This window comes from Rhea pennata, chromosome 2, assembly GCF_028389875.1.
Source record: "Rhea pennata isolate bPtePen1 chromosome 2, bPtePen1.pri, whole genome shotgun sequence".
Taxonomy (NCBI): domain Eukaryota; kingdom Metazoa; phylum Chordata; class Aves; order Rheiformes; family Rheidae; genus Rhea; species Rhea pennata.
Window position 1 is genome coordinate 124565504 of NC_084664.1, and position 11750 is coordinate 124577253.

Below are 11750 nucleotides of genomic sequence, written 5' to 3' on the forward strand. Positions count from 1 at the left end.
CGTTATAATGAATCTTCAGTTAGAAGTCTGGAGCCTAATGCACGTGTATGTGTGTGTGTGTATTCAAATATGGCTTTTATTATTTTTGCAAAAGAATCACTGATTTACCAGACTTGGAGACCAAAATCTCCTCTGCATTAATCGAGGTCAAACTACCTTTCAGCCAGCTAATCCTCATCATTTCAACTATTCATTTCAGTTTCTGATTTTTTTCTACGAGCAAGTCAAGAAGGATTGCTGTATAGGATTGGTAGGGACAGGGCAGGTTTCTTTTGGAGAGAAATGCAACTTTGAGGGCTAGATCCTACAATCGGCCCTGTGTTAACAGACTTCTGATGTTTGTGAAGTTTGTAGTGGGGACTCAGTGGGTCAGCACAGAACTGAGAAATTAGGACCTCAATATCTGAAAAACTTTACTCTCCTTTTGGTGAAAAAAGAGCCCCAGTGCTCCATGTGCAGCATTGGAGTTGTTTTGCTTTCCCCAGCCATGGCATATTTTTCCAAAGGGCTAGGATGAACTCTTCCTAGCTCCAGAGAATCATCTGTTTTCTTACATTTGCCTGATACAGGAAATCCCAACAGGATAAAGGGATCACTTTTCAAAATTCCCTCTGGAGACTCCAGGAGGAGCTAACCTTGAGCCCTTGGCAGTCTTTTTATAATTAACTTCAGGGGTTTGAGGGTTTTTTGCCTTGGCTGTAGATTTTAAAGAACACAAACGTCCTTGGCTATTCCTCTTCAATTAACTACTATACAGCCCCTGCTGTACTTTCCTGCAATGTCTGTAAACCAAAAAAGAAAAAAAGAAAGAAAAAAAAAAGAAAAAAAAAGAAAAAAAGGAAAAGAAGGAAAAGAACATGAAAAGCTGGAAGGAACATTTGCTCTTTCTCATATGAAGGCTTCTTACTAGCAATTGATTTTTTGACTTTTTAATGCCTTTTAACATGAATATACCCCATTACACTTCAGATTTCAAAAAGTAAGAACATACATGATTGACATCTGTAAGTAAGTCTGTGTGCGGCATGTATGCCCTTTTTAGTGATCCTATTGAACATACCTCATTCTAAGAAGTGTGACCTTGAGTTGTTATTGTTTTAGTAAACTCAGACTGGTTAGGAAGCTTCCATTAATGTCCTCGAGTGAAAGCTATAGATAAAGCCCCTGGGATATCTGGAATAGAGGAATTCCATTGCTTTCTGGACACTGCAATACATTTGTTAAAATACATGTAGGTGTGGTGTATCCTAACCTGAAATATTTCATTTGTTTTTAGGATGTTATCATACAAACCAGATCTTCCTTTCTTGTTACTTTTCTTTAGATCTCATCCACTCTCATACACATACATATTTCAGAATAATATTTTCATATAATATAGTGAAATAAATGTGAAAAAATGACCACCTGCCTCAAAATATGACTAATAAGGTCAGAATAACAGAAAGTAAGCAAGGGATGTTAGTTGCATTGAAGACGGTTCCAGCTTTGTATTCATTAATAGCTGCAAAGTCTACTCTTTTTTCTTCTATTTTATATATAAGCATCTGTTTTTCTACTTTTGTTTATTTGCTTTCCCTAGGCACACCTGAAGAGAAAAAAAGATTTTAATGTTAATGATGGTGCTCCTGTACCTGATGAGCAAGCACTCCCTCCCTTTAATTTATGAATACTTTGGCAAGTAAGTAACCAGCAGATATGGGAATGCACTATTTAATCAGGACCTTTAGTACTGGAGGTGCAGGGAGTTTTTCGTTAGCCTCTCACTGCAGTCCCAAGGAATATGAGGACAGAGTTACATCAATGACTGTAGAAATTGGATAATATAGATCCAAATGGGATATATAGTTTTTCAAAGGAGTACTGAGAAAATGAAAGTGGTATAGAGGTATTGTAGCATTATTAGTAATTATTCAGATTGTTATAAAATCCAGAGGCCACCAGAGGAGGATCAGCCCACTGGAACGAATCCTAGGACCCACATGGCTATTCCCATCATCCTGGCTCCTCTGAACTGGGGAGCGATGGTCATGCTTGAAGCCTTCTCTTGACCTGTTCCCTTCCCCATCACACAATTAAATGAAAAGGTTTCACGTGATCCTGTGCTGTGGTCACTTGGTGCTGGCAACTCTGGTTGCATTGTAGGGAAATGTGTACGTATTTGATCACAAGACTATGTCATTTATGATGTCGGGAGCGCAGGTCCAGCAAATGATTAGGAAGAGCCTCATGGTATAGTCCTTCAGGGTATGGCTGTCACAAAAAGCAATATGGCCTGGCATCAGAAAGTGGTGGGCACTACACTCATGGCAGTGTTGGGACAAAGAGAGCATCCTTTCAAATCGGTACCTGCACAGGAGGGGAGAAGATGCTGAAACAGTCTTTCAATAAGTGAGGCTGGGGAAGAAGTCTTTGTATGCCTGACCCCATTTCATCCTCTATCCTTGCTATAGCCAGCTGTACTCAGGCGCAGAGTAGTCTGCGTTCTTGCTGGCAGTAAAACCTGATTGCTCTTTCAATGCTGTCTGCAAGCTGTATTGCTGTTTGTGTCCGCTGATGGTTATCTGACTTGCATGTTTCTGACTGAGGTTAGAAGTAATAGGAAAGAGAGAAGAGCAGGTAATGAAAAAAAAGGACAAGTAGAAGGCATCAGTTACCACCTGAGGATCTGTGAAAATAAGGCTGGGTTTTATAGGCACCTTATCAGAGCAAGGTAAAGGTCAAAGGAGTAAGGAGGGGTGGGGAGGAAACAGAAGACAATGTGAGAAGGAGGAGAGGAAAGGAGGAGGAAAGGGCTGAGGGGAAGAGCATGACTGAGAGAACAGAAGAGGGAATGGCCAAGTAAGAATAACTGAACAAGGAACAAGATGGGTTAGAGAGTTAATAGGCATTAGGTCTTGGCTCCCTGAAGTTCTTTACTGAAACTGAATAAGGTAGAAAAGTAGCAATCAAGAAGTGTCTGAAGGGTTATACACTCTTCTATAAGCTGTTAATCATAAGGTAGCCTGTGGTTACACTACTTCTCAACATCCCTTGGTGACAAGGGGTGAAAGTTTATTAGATCTAGTTTTCCCATCTAAGCCAAGACACCCTGGTTGCTGTAAGTACAAGGGCATGGTCTCTGCACCTTGAGGAGGACCAGCACAGTCCTTTCCTGTCCTGGTTGGGAAGGCTTGCCCCTTGCTCCTCTCTTGCTTTTCTGATGGAGTACATGTGTTGGTGTGTGTCCATATGCAGAGAGGACTTTCTGTCACTAACAGGCCTGGTGAGGGACAGCAATGCTGTGACTCATGTTGTTTTTGTGCAATCAGTTCAAGTGAACTTTCCTTTCTCCTCATGCTTGACTTCATTTTGAAGACTGCACAAATCTCCTTGAGGTGGTTTAATGAATGAAAAGATTGTTGAAAGCTACTTAAATGCTTATCTTAACTGGTGAAATGGTGAAATGCACCCCCCTCCTTCCTGTGCACCAGCCACGGAAGAGCAGCCAGACGGCGCAGTGTAAGTACAACTCCTTCCTTGGTATTGTGCTAACGGTGACAAGGCAGGATGGGAGTGTGGTTTACATCTGTCTGCCTTACAAAATAATGATGTCAGTGGTAAAATTAACTTAAAATGTTCCTACCTACTGCCACACATTCCTACTTTCATGTTATCCTCTCTGCCCTCATTAGAGGGTTCTTTTAACCAAAACCATTTCAGCGACTGGTCTCTGGACAGCCCCACAGAGAGGAGGGGAAGGCAGGCTGTCTCTCAGTGGTGGAACGGGAGGAAAGCCCCGGGGAACTTCTGAAGATACCTTTGCTGTTCTAAACCCATCTGTCACGGAGCTGCACCCTCAGAAAGGTTATCTAGGTACAATTGTGGCCCTTCAGTCTTGTTTTGGCTGAAATCTGTGTTTGCAGGCTGTGCCGACATAGCCTACAAACACAGATAGCTGGGATCTCAGAAGAGGCTGTGTCAGCTCTCACACCTAGGTATCTGCTGCCTGTGTACTACCAGCAAGGAGCATGAGCAGCACACTTCTTCATGGTCTGTGGCTCTGGAAATACTTTCTAATCACAGAAAGACACACTTTTACTCTTGGGGCAAAAAGATCATCTCTCTCCCACCCCCATATCCCTTGCACCAACACAGGTCACAAGTGTGCAGGAGTGTGTATCTGCAAGGGTTTTGGCTTTGGGCTCATATGCAACTCCACCTCTATCTTAAATTTGCAATAATCTTATTTCATAAGAGCTTCCTTAGCTGATCAAACCTGCCCATCAGTGCAGACATGCTCACAATCACATTCCTCACCTCATTCTTGAAGTTCACAGCACCTTGTCGAGGGGCAGTGGCATAACCATTCTTTTCCAGCCTGCAGAGAGGAAGCTGAAGCACACACGGATTTTTTATTGTGCCACACTAGCATTTCCCTCCGAATTCTTGGTGCTTGGTCACCAAGTCACAACTAACTTCCAGGGTAATATGATTCAAAACCTTGTGGAAAAATCTTTGTCCACTCTTCTTACATTTACAAATAAGTTAACACAGAGCTATTACCCAGCAAAAATGACACTTTTACAGATAGCTTTTCTTCTAGAAGGATCACTTCAGAAGCACTTTCTGTTTGAACAGAAACAGCAGTTTTGGATATTATGTATGAAAATGTCCTGCTCAGACAATTCAGACTGGGGTTTAGCTAAGGCGTATGTACGCATTAACATCCTACTTATTTGCAGATAAATCTCTCAGAGCTAACAAATGAGCAGTTCTATTTCTTATATATTGTCTTATATCAAGCTGTTCCCAACTACAGCTGGATTTCTCCTAATATCTGAGCAGGTGCTTGTGGGATGGCATTGGAGGACTATGCTAACACAAGACAAAAAAGCATGTTCAGCTTCTTGAGTAGAGCATGATTGACTTCACAGCCCTAGCATGATGCTGGTCTCATAACTTGCAAGTGCACTTGCAGAAGGATTTTGCATATGGGTGATAGAGGGATTTGTTCAAAACTAGATCTGCCTGCAGTGTGGCTATTGTCTTCATGGGGCTGAAACCTCACCTGCAACATCTGCAGCTTTGTTTCAAGATAACCTTTACACTACTCAAGTACTACGCTGGCCTTACCCTGGTATGTGACAAATTTTAGAAATTTTTAAAAATTATGTGGCAAGAAATTTACCCTGACTGTGAGATTCTACGAACAAAACTCTGGAGGCATGAGCCAGAATAGCTTTATTAGTAGTACCCCAGGAATTAAAGCATTTTTCTAAAGTTTCCTGTTTCAAGTTATAAAAAGTGGCTGATTCCTTATCAGTCACATGGTCAAATGCGATAAAAGCCCACTTTGCCCGTGCTTTGTTTTCCAAACACCTCACTGGATTTGTTTAGAAGTACCATCTCTAATGGAAAAATCCCTAAGAAAGAAATGTCACCCGCCACCAGCGTTGTTGCAGGTGAGCACAGCAAACAGCAGGCACAGCCAGGCTCGGGAGACAATCCTGCCCTATAGACACGAACAGTTAATCCTTGCTACAGCACTATTAGAAGTCCTTGATATCCACATCTTCCAAGCAATGTATTGTATAAACTGTGGCTTGTTGTCAGTGCCCCTGAAAGCACAATGAAGCTACTTGTTACTATAGACTGTTTAAAAAGGCAGACTTTAGTGGAAAAAAAAAAAAAAGAAAAAAAAAAAGCTGCTCACATGATCAGAAAATAAAAACCCAGTGAAATCAAGAATAACAATGGCATTTAATTATAATTCCCTTGAATTCTCGCACTGTGCATCTCCTCTCTTGCAGGCATTTTTAGTACAATACTATGTTTTTGGGATCTGCTATTCAGAAGCTAGTTGAAGAAAGCTGAATGAACTGGAAAGGCTCTAATGAACCAACAGCTATGATTTTTATAACAGTAGGTACAACTACCTCAATATGCAGTCTATGCTGACTCTATGCAGACATCTGGAGACCTTTGAAGGTAATTTTCATTTTTTAAAGCTTCTGTGAGAAAATAAGACAAACTACTGACTGCGACTGCTTGGTATAACATACACAAGAAACTAAAATACACACAGTGGGAGCAATGGTTAGACGTTAAGTAGGAAAGTGAGATCCTGAGAAGCAGAGCAGTTTGACATGCCACAGCTGCTCTGGGCTTGCTGACTTCTTTGCAAAGACACTTGGATGATGTCAGGGAAGAAGGAAAGAAAAAAGGAGAACTGATTTCCTTCTGCAAAGAGTTGGGTAGCTTTCAAGCCTCCGGCCCCCATGCAGTCACAGAGTTTGGGGCAGAGGAGTTGTGTCCATGGAGGTGTGTAAAGAAATGCCACATTCTCCCCACTCTGTTCTATCCATCCATAGTTGAACTTGTATCGGCTTCAACGGTGCCATTTTGGTTGTGATGATAGTTGTTGAAACAGCCCTTCTGGCACTGAAATGCCTCCTTTGGTGTCATTAAGATAAAATGAAATACCTGACTGCCTTTGGCTCTCCTTGGCCTCCGACAGGCTGGTGAAGAGCACACAAACCCTGTGAGTGCTCTCCCATTGCTCCCTCCTGCCGTTCGTTGCATAAGGGCCATTTGTGCAGGAGACTACAAACATAGGTGCTCAGTACCATTCTCTACAGCAATAGCTAAATATTTGGGGGAAAAAAATCTCAGTTCACAGGTACCACCAATATGCCCATGTTGCTGCAAGTTTTATTGCAGTTAAGATGCGACAGGTATTGTGTCAAAACGCATCACTGCATGATTACTTTCTTGTAGTTTTAATTCTGCCACTATGGAAAAGTAAATAAAGGTGAAAGAACAAATAATATTTGTGGCTCTGTGTCTTCAGACAAAATTGCTATCCTTAGTTTGCCCTTGCACAGTTCAGCATCAGTGCATTATTGATTGGAATTAAGAAGTTAATAAGGTTTGGGCTAATTAATCAGATGGGTAGGGACTGGAACTGCACTGCAAGGCTTAATCAAGTCATCAAAGCTCTCAAGCCATGAAGAAAGTAATTAAAGGAAAAGGATGCCTGTTATATAGTAACAGGAATCAAGGAAAGGACAAGAGCAAGATAGAGAACCTCCATTTTCTTTTGTGCACTTTTCTGATATAAATCAGACCAAATAACCAAGGTACAGTGCTCAGCTTCCTACGAGCAAATTAAGTTGGATGAATTTATAAATCGTGCTAGAGAGGAATTTAGTCCAGCTAGTCTAATTGCCAAGAAAGCTATGTTTATTTTGTTTGTTTGTAGTGACTTTATTTTTGCAGTAGTGAGGCTGGCAGCACAAGCTCTTACTGCCCGTGACTGTTACCCTGGCGTGGCTGGATTTGAAGCAAAGCAACAGGGCTAACAAACCTAATAAAATTAACTTGCTTGTTAAGGCAAAACTGATAATTGTGAAAGCATTATTTTATTAATTAATGAGTGTTTATTGTAGGTTATATCTCAAACTTTGTTTACTCCATCGCTCTGCTGAAAGGACTATAGGTACCACAGAAACCTTGGTGGTTTCACTAAGAAGCATGCCTACGGCCTTTCTGAGTGTATTTTGCAGCTCATTGCTGTGACATTAACAACAACACAGGCTAGTTTTGGCAAAGAGCATGCCAAAAATAACCACTAATGGCCTAAAGTAGCATTTAATATGTTTTTTCTAGATGTATAATCACTGATGGATTTAATGATTAAAGGGAACCTATGCGAACTTTGACCACAGTCAGCCAAAGAGCAGCTTACTCAGTGTCAATTTGTGTGTTATTTTACTGGAAATTTCAATAAAAGATTTTCTCTCAGTGATTTTTGCTTGGCTTCATTCTGCTTTCAGAACTATTAAGTCTTTTTATTATAAATAAAATTTATAAAATGCTTTGGAAAAAAATCAGAGAAGTAGAGAAACTGTCACTGAAGAAATGAGTGCATTAAAGAAAAGGTGAAGCATTTGAATTCTCATGAGCTGACATTCTCATCATTTGTGTCCTTAACAGAGTGGATTTTGCTTTCACAGATGGCTGGCCAGTAAGCCCTGAAACTAGGTAATAAAGCACTGATAAAAAATATAAAATGAGGAAGATGATAAAATTAGTTTGGATAAACTGTGCTTCAGTAGCGCATGGGTGATCTTTCAATATATATTTTTGAATAGTGCAGTTTGAGAAATGAAACTCCATATATTTAAATTATAACTATACCTAGGGCTTGAGATATGAGAATCAGAGGTTGATTCTTTGTCTGTTTTTTCACCTTTGGAGATAGACAAAATCAGACTACATAACTGTATAGCAGGGATTGAATCCATATGTTTAGATGTGACTGCTTTGTAAGTTTAACTTGCAGTGAATCTTCTGGCAATTAAGGAAATGTCTGCAGCTAATCTTGTCTATGTTTTCAGGTGGAACTCAAAAGATAAAATGCCAGAGCTCTGGTGCATGCATCAGGTGACTTTTGAGTTTAAACTCTGTGTTTTGATGAGCAGTTTGCAACAACGGATATATGATAGTTCACTAAAGAGAAACCACTACTCTCATGCCAAAAAACTGCCATAGGTCCTGTACCCAAGTTTGATTTCATCTTGTATTTCACTCATGAGCTATGACAAGATACCAGCAAAAATTCTGTCTAACAGTGCACATGTTTTACAGCGGGACTTATAACCTAGCCTGAACGGTGGTATTTCTTCAGGAGGGGCATTAGCAGGATGATATTGAAGCTTGCCATTTTAATATTTATTGCATGAAAGGTGAAAATGAGCCTGTTAGTGAAGAGTCAATGAAATTAACATTAAAATGTTGTTGAAATCAAAACAAGGAAAATCCGATGATCTTTATTGTCTGTCTATAAAGAAGATGCTTTCTTTAAAGACTCCCTTTCTGTCCTTCAGCACATACACTCACATTATTCATAATCTACCTGCCCAGAAAACACACAGTATGAAACAAATAGTGGCTTCAAAGAGCTAAATACTGAAAAATTAGGCTAAAAGTTAAGGCATCTTTAAATAGGTTTGCTGGTGTCCCAACTCCTACCTAACACTCCTGGCAAATGCTTTGGAGAAAGTCCACAGAAAATGCATCAGCTCTAATGGTCAATGTTTTGGAAAAAAAGTCCATTAGAAATATATCATGTTTACCAATTAACATTTTGGAGAAAGACCATAGGAAATATATCAGCACTAATTTCATGTAAAATATTACATTTTATAGAAAGTACCTGCGGTACCCTCAAAAGGGGGAAGAAAACAAAAAAATGTATTTTCATAAGATTTCAAAGATCAAACAAATGCACTGTTCAGAAATAATTCTGGTCTCTTTTGCATATAAGCAGAAAAGACCATTTTTGTCTTTCTTTGTAGTTAATACATGAACTTAAGTATTGATTCAGATCTAGGGTTTATGGAATTGTATCTTTAAGTGGCTATTTCTGTATTTTTAGAGCAAATGTGAAAAGAGGGCAAGTATAGACTTGTATATTCCTGATATGCTCTTTGAGCTTCTCACTGTCTGAATTTTAGGGATTTCAAAAGACTAGTGTGCATTCTGCTCTTTTGCTGTGAGTTTGTCAAGTCCTGTTGGAGCAACTTCTACTTCTGTCATTTCAAACGTCCTGGGGCAACAAATATAATTAAATCCTGTGTGAAGGGTGCGTGTGTACCTTTTTGCCATTTTTTAAACGTTCTGCCTAACAACTTTATTTTAAAGACAAATAGGAGATTATATCTCAGGTCATATATAGTACAGGGATTTAAGTTCAAGGACTAGGTGACTGACTTTACTTCTCCAGGTTTCATGTGAGGTGGGACAGACTGCACCTGTACCTACATCCCCACAACAGCAACGGAGCCCGTTTATCCAGCCATAAATGAGAGAAGTTAATTAACATGACAGGTTACATAACAGGGCCCTGCCAGCAGCGCTGGGAAAAAAAAAGGTTTTAACGGCGACAAGGGTAATTTCTTTGCCACGTGCAAGAACCTTCCTGGCGTAGGGAAGTGATCCCTGCAGGAGCTTGCTCTCAGCACCCCTTCAGCTGGATTTCCATGAGTTTGCTGTGGACAACGCTCATCTCTCCTGCTCGGATGTCTGGTCCCCAGGGACTTGACATCTACTATCAGCTCAATTTTTTACGGGTCAGTGACCAGTCACCCAGGGCCAGCATGGGTCATACTCTAAATACCGGTAATCTAGAACTGAAAAACTTAACAAACCATTAGTAGTCCCTGAACTGCCTAGTTATTTAATCTGTTGATGAGCAACCCTAATTTATAACCCAAGAGACCTCTCAAGGGGTGCTAAATCCTCATGTCCTTACATACGCTCTCATGTCCTCATTGAGGTAAACTTCTAAGCAATTTTAATGAAAATGTTAGTGTAAAGGCTGAATGGAAACTGAGTGAAGGAGTACTGAATTTGAGCCTGCTATAAATGTATACACAGAGCAACGCCCATTCACTCTTAATGGTACGCAGGATGGACAGGCTATTGTTAAACCACAACCCGAAGACTTGGGACAATTAAAACAGCAGGAGGGTTTATTGAGCTTTGTGAGTACCAGCAAGGTTTTCATTAGTCAGGTTTATAATAAAGATGACCAATAAGTGTTTGCTTTTTGAATTGATTTAAAAGGATGCAAAGCAAATGTATCAATCACAAACGTAATCACCATTGCTGGAAGTGTGCAGTTTCTGTAAGCAGGTGATACACGAACATAAGCACTGACACTGTACATCAGTAATGCTACGTTTATCACAGCAATCACCAATAATCACCACAGTCTTCTGTCTTGGGCAGGCATGGCACAGTGGTGTGAGCTAGGAGAAAAAGCAGCTTAGAGGGGTGCTATGGGCTAGTTCATGCTTAGCCTAATAATGGTATCTGCTTGTTCATCCCAGTTTACTGTGCAGTGTTTCTACATGGTCATCTAAGTGATATGTGAAACAGGCAGTGATACAATTAATCACTCAGGTGATAGCTGGTCGCCTGAGCTGATGCCACATAGTTCTTCTCTGGAGGTACCAGACCTGTGCCAGGTCTTTGACAGGACTGTCTTCACTCAAAGAGAGGTTTTACTCATCCACTGTCCTTCATCGTTTCAGCAACTGAAACAATAAATGCAATGACACCGATTGCCCAAAAGACCTTCAAGAAAGTTACGATTATTGTTACTAGGCTTTGGTGCTTGCAGCTTCTTTGAAGTCATTGCCTTTTAATAAGAAAAAAAATCTATTTTAATGTATTCCTAGTCCTGTTTTTGCTTAAGAGAATAATGATATATTCTCTTATTTATTCTCTTTATTCTAAATGTTCTAAGCAAATTTATCTTCATGGCTACACACTGACTCTCTCTCTGGTCATCTGACAGGCAAAAGAAAATATATCTTACTTAATCAGTGCTCTTTTTCATCAGTAGAAGAGAGTACTTGTGCTGGTAGATTTCCATATAAGTAATGCCTTGTTTTACTTGGGGATCATTTCTCCCAGCTCCAATGTTTTGGGTCAAAATTTGCCCTTGCTTAGCTCAATACTTGCTAGCTCAGAGAGCAAGTTTGGAGAATACTTCTATTGACTTACAGTAAGGTGAAGTTGTAGTGCTACCATGGAATTGGCTTTTTTTTGGAGTCAGCATAATGAAACTTTGAGTTTGCCTGAAGTGTTCTGAAGTGTTAGAAGTGGGTTATACTTCCACCGCTCAAGAAGGCTTAAAGTAAGTCCTGACTAACCGTGTGAATTATATCTTCATTTCTGAAAGTTTTCTTCGTCTACAA